Source organism: Macrobrachium rosenbergii, chromosome 40, assembly GCF_040412425.1.
Source record: "Macrobrachium rosenbergii isolate ZJJX-2024 chromosome 40, ASM4041242v1, whole genome shotgun sequence".
Taxonomy (NCBI): Eukaryota; Metazoa; Arthropoda; class Malacostraca; order Decapoda; family Palaemonidae; genus Macrobrachium; species Macrobrachium rosenbergii.
In genome coordinates this window covers 29,189,978-29,212,621 of record NC_089780.1, presented here as the reverse complement: position 1 = coordinate 29,212,621, position 22,644 = coordinate 29,189,978, and the positions used below count along the sequence as shown (strand labels likewise).

General features: G+C 34.2%; 1 non-coding gene across 1 annotated transcript; it reads left to right on the top strand.

The window, feature by feature from the left end:
- Positions 1-3,569: 3,569 nt before the first annotated feature.
- On the top strand, positions 3,570-3,642 carry TRNAT-AGU (transfer RNA threonine (anticodon AGU)). The gene has a single exon. It is a non-coding gene; the product is annotated as a tRNA-Thr (tRNA).
- The last annotated feature ends 19,002 nt before the right edge of the window (positions 3,643-22,644 follow it).

The following is a 22,644-nucleotide window of genomic DNA, read 5'->3' as shown; positions in this document are numbered from 1 at the left end:
ATGACAATGGAGAGAATCGCATGGATATGCCATCGGAGATAAAAAAAAAGTAAAAAATGTGTGTGTATAAATACATATATATATATATATATATATATATATATATATATATATATATATATATATATATATATATATATATATATATATATATATATATATATATATATATGTATATATGTATGTATGTATGTATGTATGTATGTGTGTGTGTTACTGTATCGGGTGTGTTTGCAAGGCAAAACAAATCAAATTCAGCATAGCAAACGCTTGTTCCAAAATTTACCTATGATAAAAGATTTTGGAAAATTAAAAAATAACCTCATTTTTTACTAATTTTTATATCACATCTCCGTATTTTGATTTCAGTTTTAAATTTCTGACGTCCGTTGGGGGCGTTTTCATTATATGTAACGTTTCCTAAATTTTTTGCAAGACCAGTTTCTCTCTCTCTCTCTCTCTCTCTCTCTCTCTCTCTCTCTCTCTCTCTCTCTCTCTCTCTCTCTCTCTCTCCTTAATCGTTAATCATTGTACGTTGTCTTGCTTTGTGTCACACAGTTGTCGGGCGTTGTACCTCTGTAGGTGCGAAAGCTTTTTACTTGTCAAAAAGGGGACGGTACATACGTTCAAATATCTCAGAGAGAGAGAGAGAGAGAGAGAGAGAGTCATGTTTCCACTTTGGGTAGGTAGGGTAGTCTAACATTCAAGTCTGGCCATGCGCTAGAGCTACGGTATTTTTGTTCGATATTTTATATTGAATTTCTTAGTATAGGGTTCTGTAGTGCCAGAAAAATGCCGATATAAAGCATTCTGTTTAAGAATAATTTTTATTCATAAAATCAAGACGTTTTTGAGTACTGTAGCGTGTAGGGGAAAGCGGAATCGTCGTAGTGTATTGTAAATCATGCAACATATTTTTCGGGAATACAACTTTTTCTCTTTCCTGTATTAACATTGCTATTCCTAGATTTAATTCATCTAAACTAGGATCGTTTCCATCTGGTTAAATGTTCTGATGCTATGATTAGATAAAATTTTCATATTTCCACTTAATTACTATAAATTATTGTTACCCGATTATGTCGTATGGTGTTATTATTTTTATTATTCACTTTTTTTTTGTATTGTTGAGAAAATTGGTTTGGTAGGTGCTTTGTCAATTGGTACTATTTTGTCAAACTTTTTCGTATCATGACCTTTTTTGTTTTCTGTAAAAGAAAACTATTGAGAGAGCTATTTGTCTGTCCGTCCTTACTTCTGTCCGCCCTCAGATCTTAAAAGCTACTGAGGCTAGAGGGCTGCAGATTGGTAATGTGATCATCCACCCTTCAGTCATCAAACATATCAAATTGCAGCCTTCTAGCCGCAGTAGTTTTTATTTTATTTAAGGTTAAAGTTGGCCATGATCGTGCGTATGGCACCGCTGTAGGTGCCAACAACACAGGCCATCACAGGACCGTGGATGAAAGCTTCATGGGTAACAGCTGATAGTTTCATGGGCCGTGGCTGAGAGTTCCATACAGCATTATACGCTGTACAGAAAACTCGATTGCTTCGAAGAAACTTTGGCGCAGTTTTTACTGGTTTTTGTATGTTTAAAGTTGAAATTCCTTCTGTATCTCAGAAACTATGATAAATTTCTCAGCTTTCTTAAATCGACATGTTGTGAAGGTTTTGATTAGTTACGTTATTTACCTTGACCTATTTTTGAGGGTCACGGGTCATTTGAAAGGTTAACATTTTATTTTTTCTGGTTTCGATGAAATTTTGCTTGCAACTAGGCTACTTTAGCTGGTAATTAGTCCTATATTTCTCGGCAGTATTTTTTTTTCTTTTTGCCTTGACCTATTTTCGAAGGTCTCAGGGCAAAGAAGCAAGAATTATATAATTTTTATCAAGATCTCTTTTAGGATACATGGAAATAAAGGTTTGAGTGTTAAATTTCCGTTTTACTTTTATTTCGTTAAACAAAATGTTCATTAACATCAATGACTTAAGATAGTTTATCAAAAGTTCTGTGTTGCAGTTATTTTGCTTAGGTGTAAGTACATCATGTAATGTGGGTGCGGCTTGGTAGCATCTGTTTGGTAGAATTGGTACAGGTGATATATACCTGGTTTCCGTTTAATGTGAATTTCCACCTCTCATTTAATCAGAGTTTTAGGCTTTGGGTTGCTTAGGATACCCACTTCGTTTTTGGGGTTGGGAATTCAGATATTGGCTGTGCTTAGTCAAACCAGACTCATTTAAAAGAACCTTGTTTATTTTACCGCTTCTCTTTTGCGGTTTTCTGAAGGAATACGTAAATAACGAATCTCTCATTTTAATGCGAGATATTCAGAGCCCGGTGGAGATTTCAATAATTGTTCCTTATAATGGTTTACAAAATTCAAAAAAGTTAATTTGAAAAAATACCGTGTTGGAAGAGAGACAGAGAGAGAGAGAGTCTGCCCTTCCTTTTGTTAAGATGAACTGGCTGTGCTGTGTTCATGTATCCATATGGAAATTAAGTCGTCTTCATATTTTCATTGCTTATATATATATATATATATATATATATATATATATATATATATATATATATATATATATATAATATATATATATATATATACTGTATATATATATATATATATATATATATATATATATATATATATATATATATATATATTTGTCCGTGTGTGTGTGAACCTGGGTTTCTGATTCTGATGTGAGTCAGATTTATTTCTGTTCCACTCGTGATTCTGTGTTGATTACTTTTATGCATATATATTATATATATATATATATATATATATATATATATATATATATATATATATATATATATATGCATATATATACATAAATGTACACAGTTCTACGTATCCTACATCGTTAACGCCCGTCATAAATTCCAATTGTCTCTCTTTTTTAGCCCTCGATAATATCACGGCTCTCCATATAGAGCATGTTTCATGATAGCTGAAAAGTCATTGTTTATCCGTACAAGACAGGTGTTAACGAGAAGATGCAGATACGCTTTTTGTACCTTCTGTGTCTATTACAACAGGCTCTTGATTTCAGTCCCTCTCCAGACGGAAGCGAAGTGTATCTTGTTCACTGATTGTTCGTTTGGGTTTGTCGGAGATAGAAATGATTTCTATTTGGTTTGGAAATAGAAATACCCGAGATATTTTTATGTACAGTCCTCTGGTTTTATTTCTTTTTCCTGAGATACGAGTGTATTATGTTTTAAACTGTGTCGGGGATAAGTTTCATAATGGGATTAGATTACTTTGAATATCGATCAGAAATTCTTACTTAACACCCCCCCTCTCTCTCTCTCTCTCTCTCTCTCTCTCTCTCTCTCTCTCTCTCTCTCTCTCTCTCTCTCTCTCTGCATACGCATACACAAAAACAAACTCTCACTTTTCAGGTTTTCCTTGGCAGGTGTCTGTTAATATTGATTTATAAATATTTTTAGATTCCTGGCAGAATCGACGGATAATGCTGAATCAGCAATTTTACGACGAACAGCCCAGGCAAAAAGTGGGTATGATGCAGTCATGTTCAGCGAAATATGTGCCTTCATAGCTCAGTGGCTAGAGCGCTGGTCTAGTAAACCAGAGGCCGGGAGTTCGATCCTCCCTGAAGGCAACGTGAAATTGCACTTTTAGTTTAGATCCTTAATCCCACATCTTAAAGATGAGCTATGTGAGTGTATGTGCATGTGGATCGATGTTAGGAATGCAGAAGTAACACGAAATGGAAATGCAAATTAAATATTCAAAAGGAAACAGAGAGAAGTCCACTAGGTGTCGTTAATTTTACTCGTCACATTTCAGAACGATTTGCATTGCTAATCCTGTAATATAGCGAATAGATGAATTAGGAAATATAGACGTATCATATTTTGGCGAGGGGGTCGCATAAAGTACTGAATTATAATTCCTTCCAAATTTTTTCCGGTATATTTTAGTGTGAAACTGATATTGATTGAGGTCATTTTAATTGTTTATTACGCTGTTGTTTTCATTATAGTGTGTTTGTTCAAAGAGTTACGCTCCTGTTATAATATTAGTGACAGCAGTGAAATTCTTTCTCGTAATTTAAAAGTTGCTTTTATCTGATAAATGTAGAACCAGTTAAGATGAAGATCTGTTGGTTATCTTTAGGGCAACGAGTTCTCAGTCTTATCTGCAGCCTAAGATTGTGATGAAAGTCTTATCTGTCGTAGTAAGACGACTTTCTTATCAGAGATAAAGATTTGTCAAAAAATAACTTATGATCAAGTGCAATAATACCTCATATTATTATTATTATTATTATTATTATTATTATTATTATTATTATTATTATTATTTGAGGGTTCTATTGTTCTTGTTGTTAGTTTGTTTTAAATGGTACTGGTATACGCTTTTTTTTTTAATAAAGTTTTTGTTTGGCTCTTAAATTTCTCTCACGTTATGATGATACTACATTAGGTGAAGCAAAGTGGCCAGCAGGTGCTTACTATAAGTAGTTGTTTACGTGTTGTAAGTAAAAGCTACAGTAACAAGAGGCATAATAATAATAATAATAATAATAATAATAATAATAATAATAATAATAATAATAATAATAATAATGACGCATGACATAAATGGAAACTTTTAAGTGTTAATTAAAATTGTCTTATTTATTTGTACTTTTTTTCTTTTTTTACTAGTTATACTGTAAGTGCAATGAGGTTCTTATTTCTCTCAATGCTTATTTGCACGTTGTACTTCTTCCGACCTGTCTCTCAGAAAGTCTTCTGTGTATGATTGTAGCCTATTCATCTGAAAGTTTGCTCATACTACTAACTTATTTTTATTGAAATTCATTCACAATCCATACCTTTATCATGTTTACTTGAACATTTTTGTTCATACCCGGGACTTTCAACCCGCTTCTTTAAAATTATTTGTGCTCTGTACTTATTTCTCTGAAAGTCTGTGACTCATTAAACTTATTTCCTCGAAAATCTGTGACTATAATGAAACTTATTTCCCGGAAAATCTTTGACAGCAAATAAATTTATTTCCATGAAAGGCTGTAACTATACTTAAATTTATTTTCCTGAAAGTCTTTGACTGTAGATAAACTAATTACTGTGAAAGTCTGTGACTGTACTTAAACTAACTTCCTTGAAAGTCTGTGACTGCAAAGAAGCATATTTCCATGAAAGTCTTTGACTATACTTAAACTTATTTTCCTGAAAGTCTTTGGGGGACAGAGCTTAAGCTGTTTCGCAAATGAATAAATTTACTCGAATATTAAGTCTGTTCATAATCCTAGCCATGTTTCCTCTTATGTATATTCATGCTCTTTTTAATTTCTACTTACAACCATCACTTAAATTTTTTCCTATGAAATATCCCATACTCCTAATAAATTCATGAAAAAATAAAATAATTCCTCGAAAGACTGTAGACATTCTGAAAATCTAACGTTATTTTGGTGAAAATTTAATCCCGCTTCGTTCCCTTGACCGGTTTTAAACTACTATCCCCTGAAATTTTTATTCATGCCAACAAATTATTTTTCTGGAGATTATACTCATCAACCTGTCTGGCGGAGGTGAATAATGATTTCACACTTAGTCCGAGAAAGCTTAATTTTCACTTTAGTCTTTATGCTAGCCTTCTCCTAATAAAGTAATTTCACTCAATAAATCATCGCTTTGCCTTAGGGTGGATCGAATTCCTGGCCTTTGGTTTACTATGCTGACTCTCGAGTCTCTGACCTATGGAGTAAATAAATATAGTTTTCTTTAGCCTCCCCTCGCAGTGTTGGCAGACAGTGAGAGGAATGATTCGAAATGCTAATAGAGACGGTTTTGGCCTTTTCTTAATTTGTTTTTCTGATTATGCTAAATGTTAGGCAATAAAAGCAAGTTTTGCATTAGTTATTGGCATGGTGTGAAAGTAACTGTACTGCACATTTGAATGGTCATTCTAACATAATGCATATTGCACATCTGAATGGTCATTGTAGCATAATGCACGATTTGCTTTCCGCATGACTGGAGAACAAATGTTAAGAATCATCTTGCAACGGACATCACCAATATCAAATAGTTATTCACAAACAAACAAACAAACAAACACACGCATGAAAAGGCGCACGCGCGTCGGTGGTCCCGTGGAGCCCTGGCATAAGTGGAAATTCAAAACTCAACAAGGCGTGTTTATATGTGAGGGGATAAGGCAGCGCCGGGTTCTAGGTAGCATCACTTGGTCAGCGAAAGCTTTTCAGTTCGGAAGGCAGGCGGGCGAGTTTCAAGAGGGGCCCAGGTAAGCACCTGGGCACGTGAGAAGTAACCCGAGACGTGCCCTGGGCAAGCGATCCGGTAGTCGGCGGTATGCTAAAGTTGGTCATGCTGCAGACGACGGCCCGCGAATTGGAACTCTTCTGCCTTTGCCATCTGTGACGGGGGAGGAGAGAAGGAGTTAGTATGCACGTGCCTTTTTCAGCTGAGGAGAGAGAGAGAGAGAGAGAAGCATAGAGGACACATGAAACCTGATGCCAAAATTTTGTGGATTCTAGGAAAATCATCTTTGAGTTGGTTACTGGCTAAGAAGGAAAGATATGGCCGTTCATTAGACTGGCATTACTTGTACTGGAACTATTTTAGTTTGATGTGTTTATTTAGGCATGAATGTATGTGTATGTATGTTGATGAACCTGGTATACCCTTCAAACGAAAATACATTTTTCAAAATTTTGAGATTTCTCATCCATAGTGAAGAGGAATTTACTTCGTCATTGCAAGTGTACTGGGGATCTAGTTTATCTTAATGATTAGTCTGCGCTGACATGGCTCTTGAAATGATTTATCCAAAATCTAATGTTGTATTGAAAGCATATGATTGCATGAATTATCGGACTACTGACTTTGATAATTTCGCCAAATTGGTAATAGCAAAATATTTTAACGTATCGTGAAGAGGATGCGTTAATACCTTTTGGCCATATTTACTGAAGTAAATCCTTTGTTATTCCTAGATTTATATTTTAAAATTGCTATCTAGCATGAGTTATAGTATCGGAGATTTCATAAATATTTGTTTTGCATTTTTCAAAACCGAAGCAAGAAAAAAATAAGTGCTGGAATTTGACACAAGGCATTTATAAGAAAAGCAAAGATACGACAATACAGAACGCCGAAGATTCGCATATTTATGCATACGAAGGTAGATAGAACAGTAGCAAGAAGGGGTGTTCAAACCATTTCATGAAGCTAAAATGTCAGCGTCGCCTCTTTCACTTAGTTTTATTCCTTTTTTGATAATCCGTCAGTTATTCTTGTGAAGCTTCATTCGATTTCTGTTAATAAAGGCAACATCTCTGTTATGAGTCCTTCGATTAATGACCCAAGAGAAAGTCATAAGTACAGAAAGAATTCAAGTATATTCTGGCAAGAGAATATGCCGCTTCTGATGTTGACATGGATATTATAAGTGGGTCTATCCGGTTGACATAATAATCAAGAAAATTATGAGAGAAATGTCATAACAACAGAAAGAATTTCTTATTGATTTGTCGTTATTAACTTACTTAGCGAGTCACATATTTCTCTGTTCTAGAAATGAAATGCGTATATTCTGACCTATTTTTGTGCTACAAATTGTATTTATTATTCACTTCGAGTCTAATTATGTTTATTTCAAGCCAAGAAAAAGCAAAAACCATAATCATTTAATGACAGGCCATGTTTTGCAAAGCTTTGGGAATAATTACTTATAATCACCAGGCTACAATATCAAAGTGTGTTACGTAAAACATTCTGAGTTTTCAAGTTCAGTTCTTGTGAAGACAGGCGCTTGTTTATGCAAATTTCCACAACTTATCATCATTTCGGTTTACTTTCGATTACAGAGTGCATTTTCTCTCTCTCTCTCTCTCTCTCTCTCTCTCTCTCTCTCTCTCTCTCTCTCTCTCTCTCTCTCTCTCTCTTAAATGTGTGTTTTTGTGCTAGAAATAATGATCAGTATTCGTGGTTTCAGTGAGCCCAATAATTTTCGTTCAGATTTTTATTATATAGTGACGCTATTTTCACGTGACTTGGAGGCCATATTGGCCATTGTGTATCCCATATAAAAACTTCTTCTGTATATATTTTGCAAGTAACATGTGCATGTAAAGTAAAATGAGACTTGTTAATTTCATATCAATCTGTATGCTAATTATAAGCTGGCGGCCATGTTGAAAATAATATATTCCTTGTAGGTCGGCATGCATCGCTGGTTTATCACGGATAATTACCTGAACTATTTAAAAAATATACAAAGTCTCTCTCTCTCTCTCTCTCTCTCTCTCTCTCTCTCTCTCTCTCTCTCTCTCTCTCTCTCTCTCTCTCTCTCTCTCTCTCTCTGTTCTTAAATAAATAAGAAAGCGTTTGCTTCACAGGTGTACATTTTCAGGTGTATGTTTGTGAATGAGTGGAGAGAGAGAGAGAATTTCTTTCATACATCTTCACATTACATTATATATATATATATATATATATATATATATATATATATATATATATATATATATATATATATACATATGGTTGGTCGAAAAGAGAGAGTATTTCTTTTCATACATCTTCACATTACATTATATATATATATATATATATATATATATATATATATATATATATATATATATATATATATGTTTGTGTGTGTGTGTGTGTGTGTATGTATGTATGTATGTATGTATGTGCACATAAATATGGTTGGTCGAAAAGAGAGAGAGAGAGAGAGAGAGATAAGACGACGAAAGGTGCATTTGGGGAAGAGGAAAGAAGGTGGGGGTCTGTGTTCGTACAACCCGAACATGCCCACACACACCCAACACCTGATAACAGACATGAATATTTATACAGTTGTGAAATTTCAGATTCTCGTCCGCTTGATCAGCCATTCCTATTTTTTCTTTCTTCTCGGGAAGAGCAAGAAACTTCGTGTTCTTATCGTTGGGTATAGTTTGTTTTTTTAACATAACAGTTCCATAGAGGGCTGGGCGCTATTTTATTTTATGTATTTTATTAATTTTATTTTGACTTCCTCATTAAAATTAATACTGTGACGAAGTATAGTCACCTAGACAGACTAGAATTGTCTAAATTTTGAATGGTATTTTGTCCGTTATTTTTATTTTCAGAGATACTAATAGAGTGAATGTAGTGAAGAAGCCCTTAAATGCGCAAGATTTTTCATATAAATTATTTTATGGTCATGATTTTATTCGATATGATTATTTTAATTCTTTATACGATCTTCATGGTATTACATTATGATTTCACATAGTAGTATGAGGTGCTCAAGATATTTTTTGTTATATCGGTTAATTTTGTTATAAAATGCTTGTATTATACCTTGACTATATCTTTTTCGTTTTTAGTCCCTTGTTTTAAACTGTAAGTATATGACTCTAATATTATTTTGCAATTTGAAAAATTAGTGTCTGTCAATGACGGTTGCCGAATTATGGTTATAATTACGGCATTATTTCAGTGCTTATTTTTTGTTAGAACTTTAAAAAATCCAATTAAATTTTATTAGTTAATCAAGTGTGCTTTAACATGCCGTAATTAATTTATATTATCTTATGTAATAACAGATCTCTTTCGGTATTTCCCGTTATCATCTGTTACTTCTTTCTAATGAACGACATATTCTTTGGAAGCTTGAATTTCAAGTCATTGGCCCCTGTGGGCTTGTTTCATATGAATAGGGTTCATCTTCTGAATAATAAACAATATACAGTATTACAGTAAAATTATAGTTCTTTGCGGTGTTAATAATTATGATAGATGAAAATTCAACTCCGTACTGCACCAAGCTGACATTTTACATTGACTTTTACAAATGTGTTTAAAATTCCTAATACGGGAAGCGAAGGACGTTTGAACCAAGGGACGGTTGGCCATCAAGTCAGATGAGCCTTATAAAGCGTGCTTTTAAAGAGGGAAGCTGAAGGCAGGTTATATCAACCAAGGGCCATTCTCTTTCGGGATAACCGAGTCCTGCCCAACATCACCCGTGATAGAAGGATGGAGGAATATCTTTAAAACACGCGTAATGTATTTCGTAGTTTTATTCTCTCTCTCTCTCTCTCTCTCTCTCTCTCTCTCTCTCTCTCTCTCTCTCTCTCTCACACACACACACACACACACACACACACACACACACTCAGACTCAGAATTATTCCATTGTTTTCAGTAAGAATCCTTTTATGCTTTGTAAACATATTTTTTTCCATTTTTATTTTCTTCGCTAGCTTATGCTTTCGATTCTGTTCTTTCGAATAGATCATAAGAATAAGATAAGAATATTTTATTCATATTTTCGTATTTGTTTTCCCACTTCTATTTTCATCAACTTTTACTGCCTTTTTATCCTCATTTGCAGTGAAGAACAAGACAATTATTAGAAATTATCTCAGATATCCAGGCAAAATATTATATTTTTTATTACAATTTTATGCTCTCTAACCTTTTATGACTTTAGATAAAAACACATAAGTTTTATGTCGAAGTCCTCATAGGATTCTATGACTTTCTATGACCTAGCAGCTTGGAGATTAGGTAGACTTTTGAAAGTCCTAGCCACTAGTAAACTTCCATATACGTCTAAGCAGCAGACATTGAAATTTTACACCTGTGGCTCGTCACTTGTCTATCAGTTAACATATCCTGACGCTATTGAATTAACGCCTTCGCAAACTGTATTAATCTCCTTTTATTAAGATATGATCCTAATGAGTTATGTTTAGTAAATGTATTATTTAATGCACGCTGTGAATTATTGAGTAAAAATATCTCTGGATATTATGGCATCAACGATCCGTAATTGATGAGTGACGACGTCTTCACTGGAGACGAAATCGGTCAGGATTTGTACCCAGCGTTTCATCTTGCCGTTGGTACTTTGCGTCCTGTTCAGGATGAATGTGAATTTCGTGACTGTAAAAAGGAGGGGGCCCTCGATGACGCAATCCAACACGACTGAAACTGATCACATTCATCTCTCTCTCTCTCTCTCTCTCTCTCTCTCTCTCTCTCTCTCTCTCTCTCTCTCTCTCTCTCTCTCTCTCTCACGCAACAAACACACACACACACACATATATATATATATACATATGGAGAGAAACAGAGACAGAGAGAGATAGAGAGGTTTCATTCCCGTTGGAATACCTCAGCAAGGCCCTCCTTATTGTTTTTTAAATCAAGACATAATGGTATTCATTATAACGGAATATTGATAACTCACGTTTGATTATCTCTTCTTTACTCTTGATATCGCTTTCGTTTTCATTATTTCATCTCTTGACGATTTGTCTAAGTCATCTTTTTTTATATATATTTTATATACTATCTTGGAGACGTTTGAGCTCATAAACTAATGTAACTTTTGGCGACCCATATTCAAGACTTTTTCTAGGAAGACTTTTCGATACTTGCATGTCTTTCAGAGTGTAATTTATAGATACTTTTAAAAATTTTAAGTATTAGTGTTTAAAATAATTCTTAAGCCAAATTTGGAATCATGATATAGGGATAAAAATTTATTTTCAGTAACATTTACCTAATCTTGTCGAGTTGAGAACCATGTATAATAGTTGCAATTATATGGATACCATTGCTTGGCAACAAGAGGCCAGCCTTTGGTCATGGCCGTTAATCCACTTGTAACAACATACTGTCATTGGCCGAGACTCTCCCCCTCCCCATCTTCCCCAGCCAAAATAAAAAAAAAAGGGTAAAAAGGAAGTGCAACGTACGCACAATGTAACAAGCCCCCTCAGTGTCGCTCAAATATTTTCACACGTTAGATATGAGAGCCATTTAATATTAAAAACCCACATCACTTTTTAATAGGAGGGAAGTGGCATGAGTGGAGGAAAAAGAGAGAAAGAGAGAGAGAGAGACACACACACACAGAAAGAGAGGAACTGTTTAAGGGCTAAACGGATACACCGTAGCGACAAAGTGTTTGTTGTATGTATGTCTCATTCAGTGAATGAAAAGGTCGCGGAGGAAGAGTGAGTGAGAAGGAGTGAGTGAGAGATAAAGGGTGTTCAAAGGAAAGTGGGGTTTTAACGAAAGAGGAGCTGGAGCACCGGGAGAGACACGCAGGGAGAGACAGTGACGCACAATGAGAAAGAGTGAGAGAGAGAAATAAGGACCAAATAGAAAGGATGTTTTAAGAGCCGTGAGATTAACTCTTCTGCCATGCGGGTTAGCTCTCTCTCTCTCTCTCTCTCTCTCTCTCTCTCTCTCTCTCTCTCTCTCTCTCTCTCTCTCTCTCATAAATATACATAAATATACAGATTATATATATAATATATATATATATATATATATATATATATATATATATATGCTGTATATATATATATTATATATATATATATACTGATATAAATATATATGTATATATATACACACATACGTATATATACAAACACACACACATTTGTGGATAGTAGGGAAATGCATATTCTCATTTTCAGACAATGTGTATTGTCAGTTTTTGACCCTAACAATAAAGCAAAGTTTATTGAAGTGTTTTTATGAAGATTTAAAACAAGCATGTTTGCAGCATTGTACATTACTGCATAATAGACAACAGTTACCTCGAAGATTTTGTCTCCTTGTTATTTACTATTTAATTTCGAAGACTGACTGAGAGAGTGGTCGATGTTCATTTAGCTCTATAAATAATTGCTCGGTACTCGTAGATGAAGTTACAAGATACAGTAATCAGAGAAAATTCGGAGAGTGCAGCGAGTCTTCTCATTTACAGTCTAAACTCCTGCGTTTCCGCTGTGTTGGGTTTTATCAGCGAGCTTCCCTAATTTGATATGAAGATTAAGGTCCCAAATATCCCCGCTCTGGTTTTTTTTTTATGTTGAGTGTTACTGTCTGAGTCAAACTAAGCATTACATTTTTAACTGGTGATGAATCGAGTTTTGAGGTCGCAACTAATTGTGGGTAGAAAGCAAATGTACAAATATATATATATATATGTGTATATATCTATCTATATATAATTTGTGTGCATGTGTGATGCACACCCCTTAGCAAAAGTCCACCAGTTGGAACATTTTATATATATATATATATATATATATATATATATATATATATATATATATATATATATATATATATATAGATATAGATAGATATATAGAACTCTCTCCCTCTTTAAAGGCGCAGAATAACTTGAAGTTATAAACCTTGTCGTGTGACGCAGCTTTTAAAAGAAATTCTTTTACTTCAAGTCCAGGCTAAAGATGCGATGTTTTCTCTTTTCTTTTCTAATTTCACAAAATTTATTCGAATTTAAAGTTGTATTCTTAGTTTTTATGTATAAGAAATGCTTGAAAATATATCCAAGCGGTTTCATATCACTTGTAGAGTCGTTTTGTGGAAGTTATTGATACCAAGGGAAATGATACGCGTGATTAGTGGATGTTGTTGGGTTCAAACTGTCCATCATTTTCATGCACGACTGATCGCTTCTTAGAGTTAACCGCCATCATAACGTAAAGATGAATATTATAAGTCATCTCTTTCCTGAAAATTCTGGGAGATGTGTTTATTTAGCAGCGCTTTTGTGTGTACATAACCACGAGGATTTTTTAACATACAGTATATATATTTCACCTCAACTACCCAAACCCCAAAAATGGAACTATTGAAATAATGAAGATTTAACATGCAGTTTCATTTTAGATGTGCTTGTGTTCAGTAAGCATTGTTTCTTCCGACTTTTGAAATAACGATCTTCGCATGAATAACATGGCATCGGGAATCAAGTGATCTCTGGTGTTTATATCTGTTATTGCTTAACCTGAATCATCATTTAAAAGCTCTGGTATGTGTGTGTTGGGCGGGGGGGGGGGGTTGTTGTCGAATGAGGTATATCCCGCAAATACCTGCTAGTTTCGGAATGATTTATTAGAACAGAAATCACAGCATGAGCGTTCATCCCAGGAATCTTAATTATATCAGTTATGCTTGGTAATCACCAATTACGTTTAGTAAATGAGGATCCGGATCAGGTTACATCATCAAAAAAGACGCGAAAGGGGATGTCCCAGATACAGCGGGATGACAGTGACTGGCTCTGTTGGCCACTGAGTTAAATGATGGCGAGTTGTGTCCTGTCTTATGTCGGGGCCTCGGAGTGTAACTTGATGTACAAGCCACAGTATCAGATTTATGAAAATTCTTTAAAAAAAAAAAAAAAAAAAAAAAAAAAATGAACCGTTACACTGGAATTTCGATGCTCCTAAATTTCTCAGGAAAAAAAGGTTTAAACTAGAAATACAGGTTAATCTTTCTCGAGCTCGACATCACACGGCTGGTCGTTTGAGTACTTTGGTTAAATTTGTAACTTAACAGTTGTTAATTGTAGATGCATATATGTATACATATATATAATATATACATATGTACACACACACACACACACACACACATATATATATATATATATATATATATATATATATATATATATATATATATATATATAGACATGATGTTGATTTCGACATGTGACGAAAGATATCCCTCATCTTCTTAAGTTTTGTAGGCTCGCATTTACTTTTTAGACAACAATACTTTCTAATTTTCTATATCTCCTCTAATCTTCAAGAGTAAAGCTTTAAAGGAAGAGCTGAAATTACTGCATCTGTCGTTCCATTTATTATTTAATGCTGTAAACTTTGTTTCAGCCGTTATCTAGGATTACTATCATCAGGGTAGTAATGTTAATGAGTTTCCAAACTCCTGTATGACACCTAGGTGTGGATCTGATATATCACAATGTCAAACACACTCTAACGGTGTGTATGTTCGTCACACTATTCTTGTCGTATATATATTTTGTGATGTCTCATACTCTGTATCAGTCCTTCGTCAATGGCTTGGATATAAAGTCGAAACCGGTCAGGACCTACACCCCGTTTCTTATTTTTCACCTGTATATAAATGAATCATATAAAAGTGATAATAATCATATATATATATATATATATATATATATATATATATATATATATATATATATATATATATATATATATATATATATACATAATATTCCCATGTGACGTGTAGGCTACTACTTTTAGACAACTTTTCTAATTTTCTATATCTCCTCTAATCTTCAAGAGTAAAGCTTTAAAGGAAGAGCTGAAATTACTGCTCTGTCGTTCCATTTATTATTTAATGCTGTAAACTGTTTCAGCCGTTATCTCGTTACTATCATCAGGGCTACACCTGTATGACAATATATATATACACACACAAACACACACGCACACACACACACACGTATATATATATATATATATATATATATATATATATATATATATATACACAGTATATATGAAACTACTGAGGAAATGCCGCCTTTTGCTTAAGGGGAGAATGTATTCTGAAGACACCTGGATATTGGGAGGAGGCCGCTGCAGTGCGGTGCTTACTGCCTCTGCATCCAGAGGGCATCTTATCTGTCTTGTGGGTGAACAGCGTCATTGGCTCTGATAAAGTGCATCCACAGAATGCTGGTGTGTGGCCCCTGTGTTATGTTGGACTTGAAGCCACGTCCTTAGGAACATTACCATATGCCCAACTTAGCTTATGTTGAGGCTTGCATGTCTCTTCTGATCATTTGAATTTTTTATCGACAATGGTCCTCAATGCCTTGGATCCCCACAAGGTCTGCTATCAGATTAGAGCGTCTTCACTGTTACCTTATTGGTGATGAACCTTGAAGGACAATTGCTTCCTGTATGTTGTTCATCCCATAGTCAGTTTCATGGTAATTTGTCATAATTTTTCTATTGCTCTAGTGTTCTTGGCTCTTTTCACCCGTATGATTTCTTCTATCATATTGCTGGGGTGTTTTTTTTCCTCAAAATCTGCCTCACACGTTCCTGTTGGACGTGGACAGCACTCCAGGCACTGCAGTGATAGAAGGGCTTTCCAATTTAAGCACCTTTTGTAATAAAAGGGGCATTCTTCCCTGGCATTAAGCCTGTGGCCCATATTTGTAGATTTCGTGTAGGTGGATGTGACGCACTGGGATGGTTTTCTGTCAATAAGGTCATCTAGAAAGTTGAGGAATTAATTAGTTATTAGGGCTTAAGGTAAATATTTTGCCTCATCTCCTCTGGAGACAATGAAAATGTCATCCATATATCTAGCATAAATCATGGTTTTTCGTGGCTGCTAAAAAGAGAGAGAGAGAGAGAGAGAGAGAGAGAGAGAGAGAGAGAGAGAGAGAGAGAGAGAGAGAGAGAGAGAGAGAACAGCTGCAATGGTCAATACTTAATGTATTATTGATTACCGAAAGTATTGTACAAGATGCCTTGAACTTATTAAGATGATCGCCTTGTCCAAAAGTAGCAAATACAAATAGTAGACAATATCGGGAAATTTGAAAGAAAGGGTTTATTGATTACCCGGTTTCGTGGCTTACAACTAAATAAGTACAGGTACAGGGAAGAGGAACCAGGTAGGTGATGTCATCTCTGTTCATTAACTACGACGCCGGGGGGATGGAGTAGATTAGGAGGGGAGGGCCTAAGGATCGGAAGCCAAGTTGCTCTGCCAAGAATTTAAGATGCTTTCTTTGGAATTGAAAATTATGCTTAAAACGATTAGAATTAGAACATACCAGTGGACAAATAAATGACCATTTTATGACTTATTATTATTATTATTATTATTATTATTATTATTATTATTATTATTATTATTGATCAGTTCAAGCTTTGATGTTCAAGAAGTAACATAAGATAATAGGAGATACAGAAAGATGAGATCAGATATTAGAATTAAGTGTCTTTATAATTAAGTGTCCAAAACATAAGCCAGAGATAGAGCACTGAATGGGAATTGCTCAGAAAACTGTAGTTTTGTAATTTGTGAAATTATAGGACAGAACGACGCGTAAAAACAACTTAATAATATTGAATTTAAATGTATTATCAAGGGTTATGTATATCAGGAATTTGTGTTTAAAGTTGTCTTCCATATTTAATGTACTAAAATTTTGATTAAATCTTTTAGCGAATAAAAAAGTAGAGAAAAACAAGTAGAAGAATAACTAGAATGTCATACCCAGTTACAGTTGTGGTAAACGAACCCTTCCCCCAAAAAATATATATAGTCAATATTATTTCAACGTATGTTTTTTTTTATTCTTTTTAATTTATAAAAAATGCAGCACTTGATTTCCCGGAGTAGCAGTTTTTTTATTTTATATACTATGATAATTAAATTAACGCCGCGAATTATAGCAAACGATGGAGAGCTCTAGTTATGTATTCTTCTCTACAGAGTCATTGTACCGTCAGCCTCTTGAATATCTGCACACCTCACAGTGAGCTGAGGTGACATCTTGCAACTCCACAGTGTAGCAACAAACGAGAATCCTGTTGGCAACACTAACTCTGGAAACACATGGCAGAAAGCACGTTGACCAAATGACAGAGTAATGTTAATTAAGTAACAGTATTAACTAACAACAATGTGGGTTTGCCAGATGTCTCCATAGACAGTTACCGTGAGTCATGAAGCCAATTTTATACCTGAAACGGATTTTGCATTTAGGAAATGACAAATTACAAGTATGAATACAACTGCGGTATGAATGTTGTCCAAGTAAGACAGGGTTTTATTCCCGTCTGCCTTCATTGCACAAGCCATTTTGACAAAGAATGCGACAATAATAACTCTTCTCTTGAATTCATTTTGAAGCCACTCCCTCTGAGGTAACCGGCTTGTAGCTGAAAGATAAATGAACTTTTTGACGTACGCGCCCCAAGAATTAATCTTACGATAGTGGCGCCTTTTTATTTGTATAGTGAAACCCTTATCTGTATAGTTGTTTTAAAGATGTTTATTATAACAAATGCAATGAAGGGCGGACGTTTTGATGCACTTAATATGGTTTGGTTCCCTTAAAGTGAGTTGTTTTGATTAATAAAGCTTAGTATTTAGTAAAGTACGAGTACTGAACTTCTTGGGTGTGAGAGGGTAGAGAGAGAGAAAGAAAGATATACCCGTTGGCATTGCGTAATCTCTCTCTCTCTCTCTCTCTCTCTCTCTCTCTCTCTCTCTCTCTCTCTCTCTCTCTCTCTCTCTCTTTCTCATTGTTCTCGTGTGCAAGGTCAGTATGTGTATGCACAGATGTTGTTTATTCGTTTGTAGGTGTTGTTAGATTGATGTTATTACTGTTTTTAAATATTTTGAATATAATTTGGAAATACTAAATAACGAATTCCAATTTGGTGGTGTTGTTTGTACGTCAAAGGTGATTGGCTTCGAAGCTTATCTTTGGTCAAGGTCACAATACTGAATAAACCCAAGGACCAGAGTAAATGAGTGTGGGTTTAGGAAGCTTTGAGATTTAGACGTAGTAATTATTTCCTTTCAAACATTGCACTCTCTCTCTCTCTCTCTCTCTCTCTCTCTCTCTCTCTCTCTCTCTCTCTCTCTCTCTCTCTCTCTATTTACAGTGGTTCATCTCCTTACTTATACGCACGTAGGATGTAGGCTTACAGTAGTTATGCTAATGTAAGTAAACACCAGTCTTTTTGGAGTTAAGAGTGCTCAACAATCTTAATAACTCAAAACCATCTATTCTCTCTCTCTCTCTCTCTCTCTCTCAAAAGAAAGCCGAGAGAGAGCCATAATACAAAGATTTTTTCACTCTAGTTTTTCTGAAAGGACAACATATTGAATAGGATCTTGCTATGATTTGAGCAGAGAGGAAATGTAAATTCAGGTCTTACATATGGAATTAGAGTAACACTTGTCTCTCATTTAACAGGCCTAATAGGCACAACGACGGCCTACGTAACAATAATGATGATAGATTGACTGTACCCTGTGTCCCTGGTGTTTGTTTAATCTTAAACGTTGCTTCACTTGCATATTTATTTGATGTATAGTTTTATGATTACTGTTTTATGATTGCGTGGTAATGGACGATGATGTATTTAGAATCTATTGCTATGATTTTTTCAGACAAAAAATGATCTATGTTGAAAATATGAAAACATTAGAAGGCCATAATTATTTTCGAAAAAATTAAAAACGGCCACGAATATCTTAGTAGTAGTTTTGAAAAAAGGCAACAATGATTGGATAAGAAAAGAAAATGTGGGAAAAGACCATGATTTTTATGAAAAACAAAAAAAATGTCATATTGATTAAGAAAGCATTAAAGAAACTTTGATTAAATAAAAAAAAAATTTTAAAGGCTATGATTATTTCAGAAAACCTGTGAAAATGCCATGTGATTAGTTAAGAAAACAAAAATATCACGGTTGTTTGAGAAGAGCACACGAAAAGGCCATGGTTAAAATAAAATTTTTAATGGCCAGGATATTGCGAGAAAATCATTTTAAAAAGCCGTGAATAATTATGAAAACATTACAAAAAGGCCATAATTGGTTAAGAAGACGATTAAAAAAAGACTCACTGCTTAAAGAAAACATACAGATAAGGTCATAAACAGTTAAAAAAAAGTAAAAGTCATGTTTAATTCAGAAAACTTTGAAAAAAGACAATGATGAATTAAGTCGAGCTCCTGAATTACGTTACTGTAGCATAAACAAGTGATGGTGTAAGAACAGTCTAAGGTGCAGAAAGGCATAGCTAAAAAAAAAAAATGATGCTACATTTCAAAAATGTAGAGGATGATTAACTTGGCTTCAGAAAAACACGCAAATATATTACATAAACTTTCATGATCGTTTGAATTATGGAGCTGGTTTTAATCTAAAAAACTTTAAAGATGGAACTTTCAAAGTAAGCAAATGGCAAGGTTTAAACGTTAACAAGATGAACCTGAAGAAGACATCGTTTTGTCAAAAAAAAAAAAAAAAATGCAAGTTATTTCAAATAGGATGCTTCAAAGAAATCTTTCAAGGCACGTGTACGGTGGATTTTTCTTATTGCGCTGACGTTGGTTTAACAAGAACGTTCAGAATACTGTTTTGTTAAATAGATTATTATAAGTATTACACTCATTTTAATATATGTGTTTGGACATTCATATCTAAATTATGCTCAATAAAGTGTTTACGCGTAGTCCAACTTCCTCGTACAGACCATTGCCAGAAGATAATGATGTTTGTGCAACAGAGGTATTTATTGCATAACAAGACTGGCGTCACCAGTACCCATCGTCACAAACGCCGTGGCGGTGTGACCTACTAAGATAAGCTATTTTGTCCCCCAGCAAGTTCATATGCAACGTATTTTGTAATAGGAATGGACTGTCAGTTACTGTTTATCAGAATATATTAATGAGTGACGGCAATATTTTCTTATGCTGCGTGAATTGATTTCTTATATGAACTCAACAGATTATGTCATACCGGATTGGCCAAACCTCTTGTAGAGTAGTTTGATTTTTAGGCCTTGAAAAGAGAGAGAATTTTGTTTTTCAGACCTCTCTTTTAGACTTAAATATGGCAACCCACCTAATGGTTGTAGGGTAATTTAACTGATACAGTATCAAAGAAAACAGTCCTCTCGAATGAGCATGTAAGAGCCTAAACGTCTCCTTTCAGTCGTGTAAAGCTACTATTTGCCTAATGTTAATTTGGCCTCCAGTAGTCGTATTGATTCATTACGAAAGTAGATGGCTTCTCCTTCCCTTCAGAAACTTAGGATACAGAAAGATGATGATACTTCTTTACCCTGTCAGTGATAACAGAGTAGGAAAAAAAATTTTTTTTTTTGCCTTAATACATTATGGGTAACAGCTGTGTTTCCTGTTATATAACAAATGCAATAGTCACATTTCCATCATGCAATACGGAAAGCAGCCACTCTTCCACTTGATTAACAACTCTGAAAGCAGTTGGTGTTCTCTTTAATAAATGTTAACAAATCAAAAGCTAAAACTCTTTCCCATTAAACTTCGAAAGTAACAATTAAACGTGATAAGAAATTATTGAATGAATAAAAAATTATCCCATTAAATATCGAAAGTAATAATTTTACATGATTATAAATTGAATGACAAATAATTTTTCCTTTCAATAGCAGAAATCTTACTTAAAGTCCTTGATACCTTTTCCCAGCAAATAACAAAAATAATAGCTATAATTCTAATCCAGTATGGAAGGAAAATTAGAATCTTATTATTTATGTAAGTGACGAAGTGGATGGTTGTGCTTCCAGTGTCTAGTGGGATAACAGCCTATTTTCATCTTAAATGATGAAAGTAATGGATTTACCGACATTGTGCAATTAAGATAATAGCTCATGGCTCCCCTTAATTGATAAGAGATTTTAAATGACAACAGGAATGTTTGTAAAGTTGAGCAAATGTTATAAGTCATTCCTTGAATAACAGAGATAACTCCCTGTTTGTCAGTTGATGGGAATCAAAGTTCACTTTGATGATAAGGATAATAATTCTCGCCATAAACAACGATGTTGATGGCATCCTTTCCTTTAGTTGATCTTAATCACAATTCTTTGAATAGCGTCGTATTCATCTTAATCTGAAACAGCAAAGGTGTCGATGCTTTTTCCACAATTACAATAGTTATGATGATGATGATAAAAAAGTAATAAGGGTTATAGAATGGTAATTATTGCAATGGTAATGATACAATGATCAGTGAGAGCTGTTTCGATGATAACTGACGGTACCGCTTACTGTAGAAATTCATGAATTATTACTTACGTGCATTAACATGTGACAGTATTATTTGTCCTGTTTTTCTGTTTCCGGTTACCTTCTATTACTTCTTTTAAATGAACACCATAATCTTTGGAAGCTTGAATTTCAAGTCAGTGGCCCCTGTGAGGTTGTTCCCTAGGAATAGGGCTCATGTCCTGAATAATAATAATAATAATAATATTATTATTATTATTATTATTATTATTATTATTATTATTATTATTATTTTATAGCTGAATATTTTATAGTTTCTTGACCAATTCATTTATCCTTACATTATTGTTATTTTATATAGAAGAAATAGATATAAAGCAATTGGCCTTTTGTAGTTGATGTTGGTTTGTATTAGTGTTTCGTAATGAAGGTCACCAACTGCATTTTTTGTAGAGTTTTCACTTAAGAAACAAAGATCATGCAAACACTGTTATAAGGAAATGTGATCAAAATTAATAAAAAGGAAAATTTGACAAATAGTCTTTATGTTTGCACAGATAGCAGTCGTGCAAATGCGATGGTTAAAAATACGTTAGGTTTTTTAAATTGTCTAATCTAGTGTTTAGTATCAAAACCACATCCCGTTTTCTCCTCGGTGGTCTTTCATGTGAGGTAATACTAAGTTATGTTCCTTTAGAAACTGCAGTATGAGAGAGATCCATTTTTTACTGTAACATTCAGATTTTACGTAATTTTTCATTTCGTGATTATACATATGCACGTTTTTTTTTTAAATAGTACATCCAAATCCCAAGAATTAAACAGGACTGAATTTGGCTTGACAAAACAAGAGAAAATTATTTTCATTGGCTCTGAGGAGAAAGATTTATTTTATTTCACTGTTTTACGTCAAGTTGGTATTATCTCATCTTTTAGAAATTTATGCTAACATAATTGTACTCTCCATTTC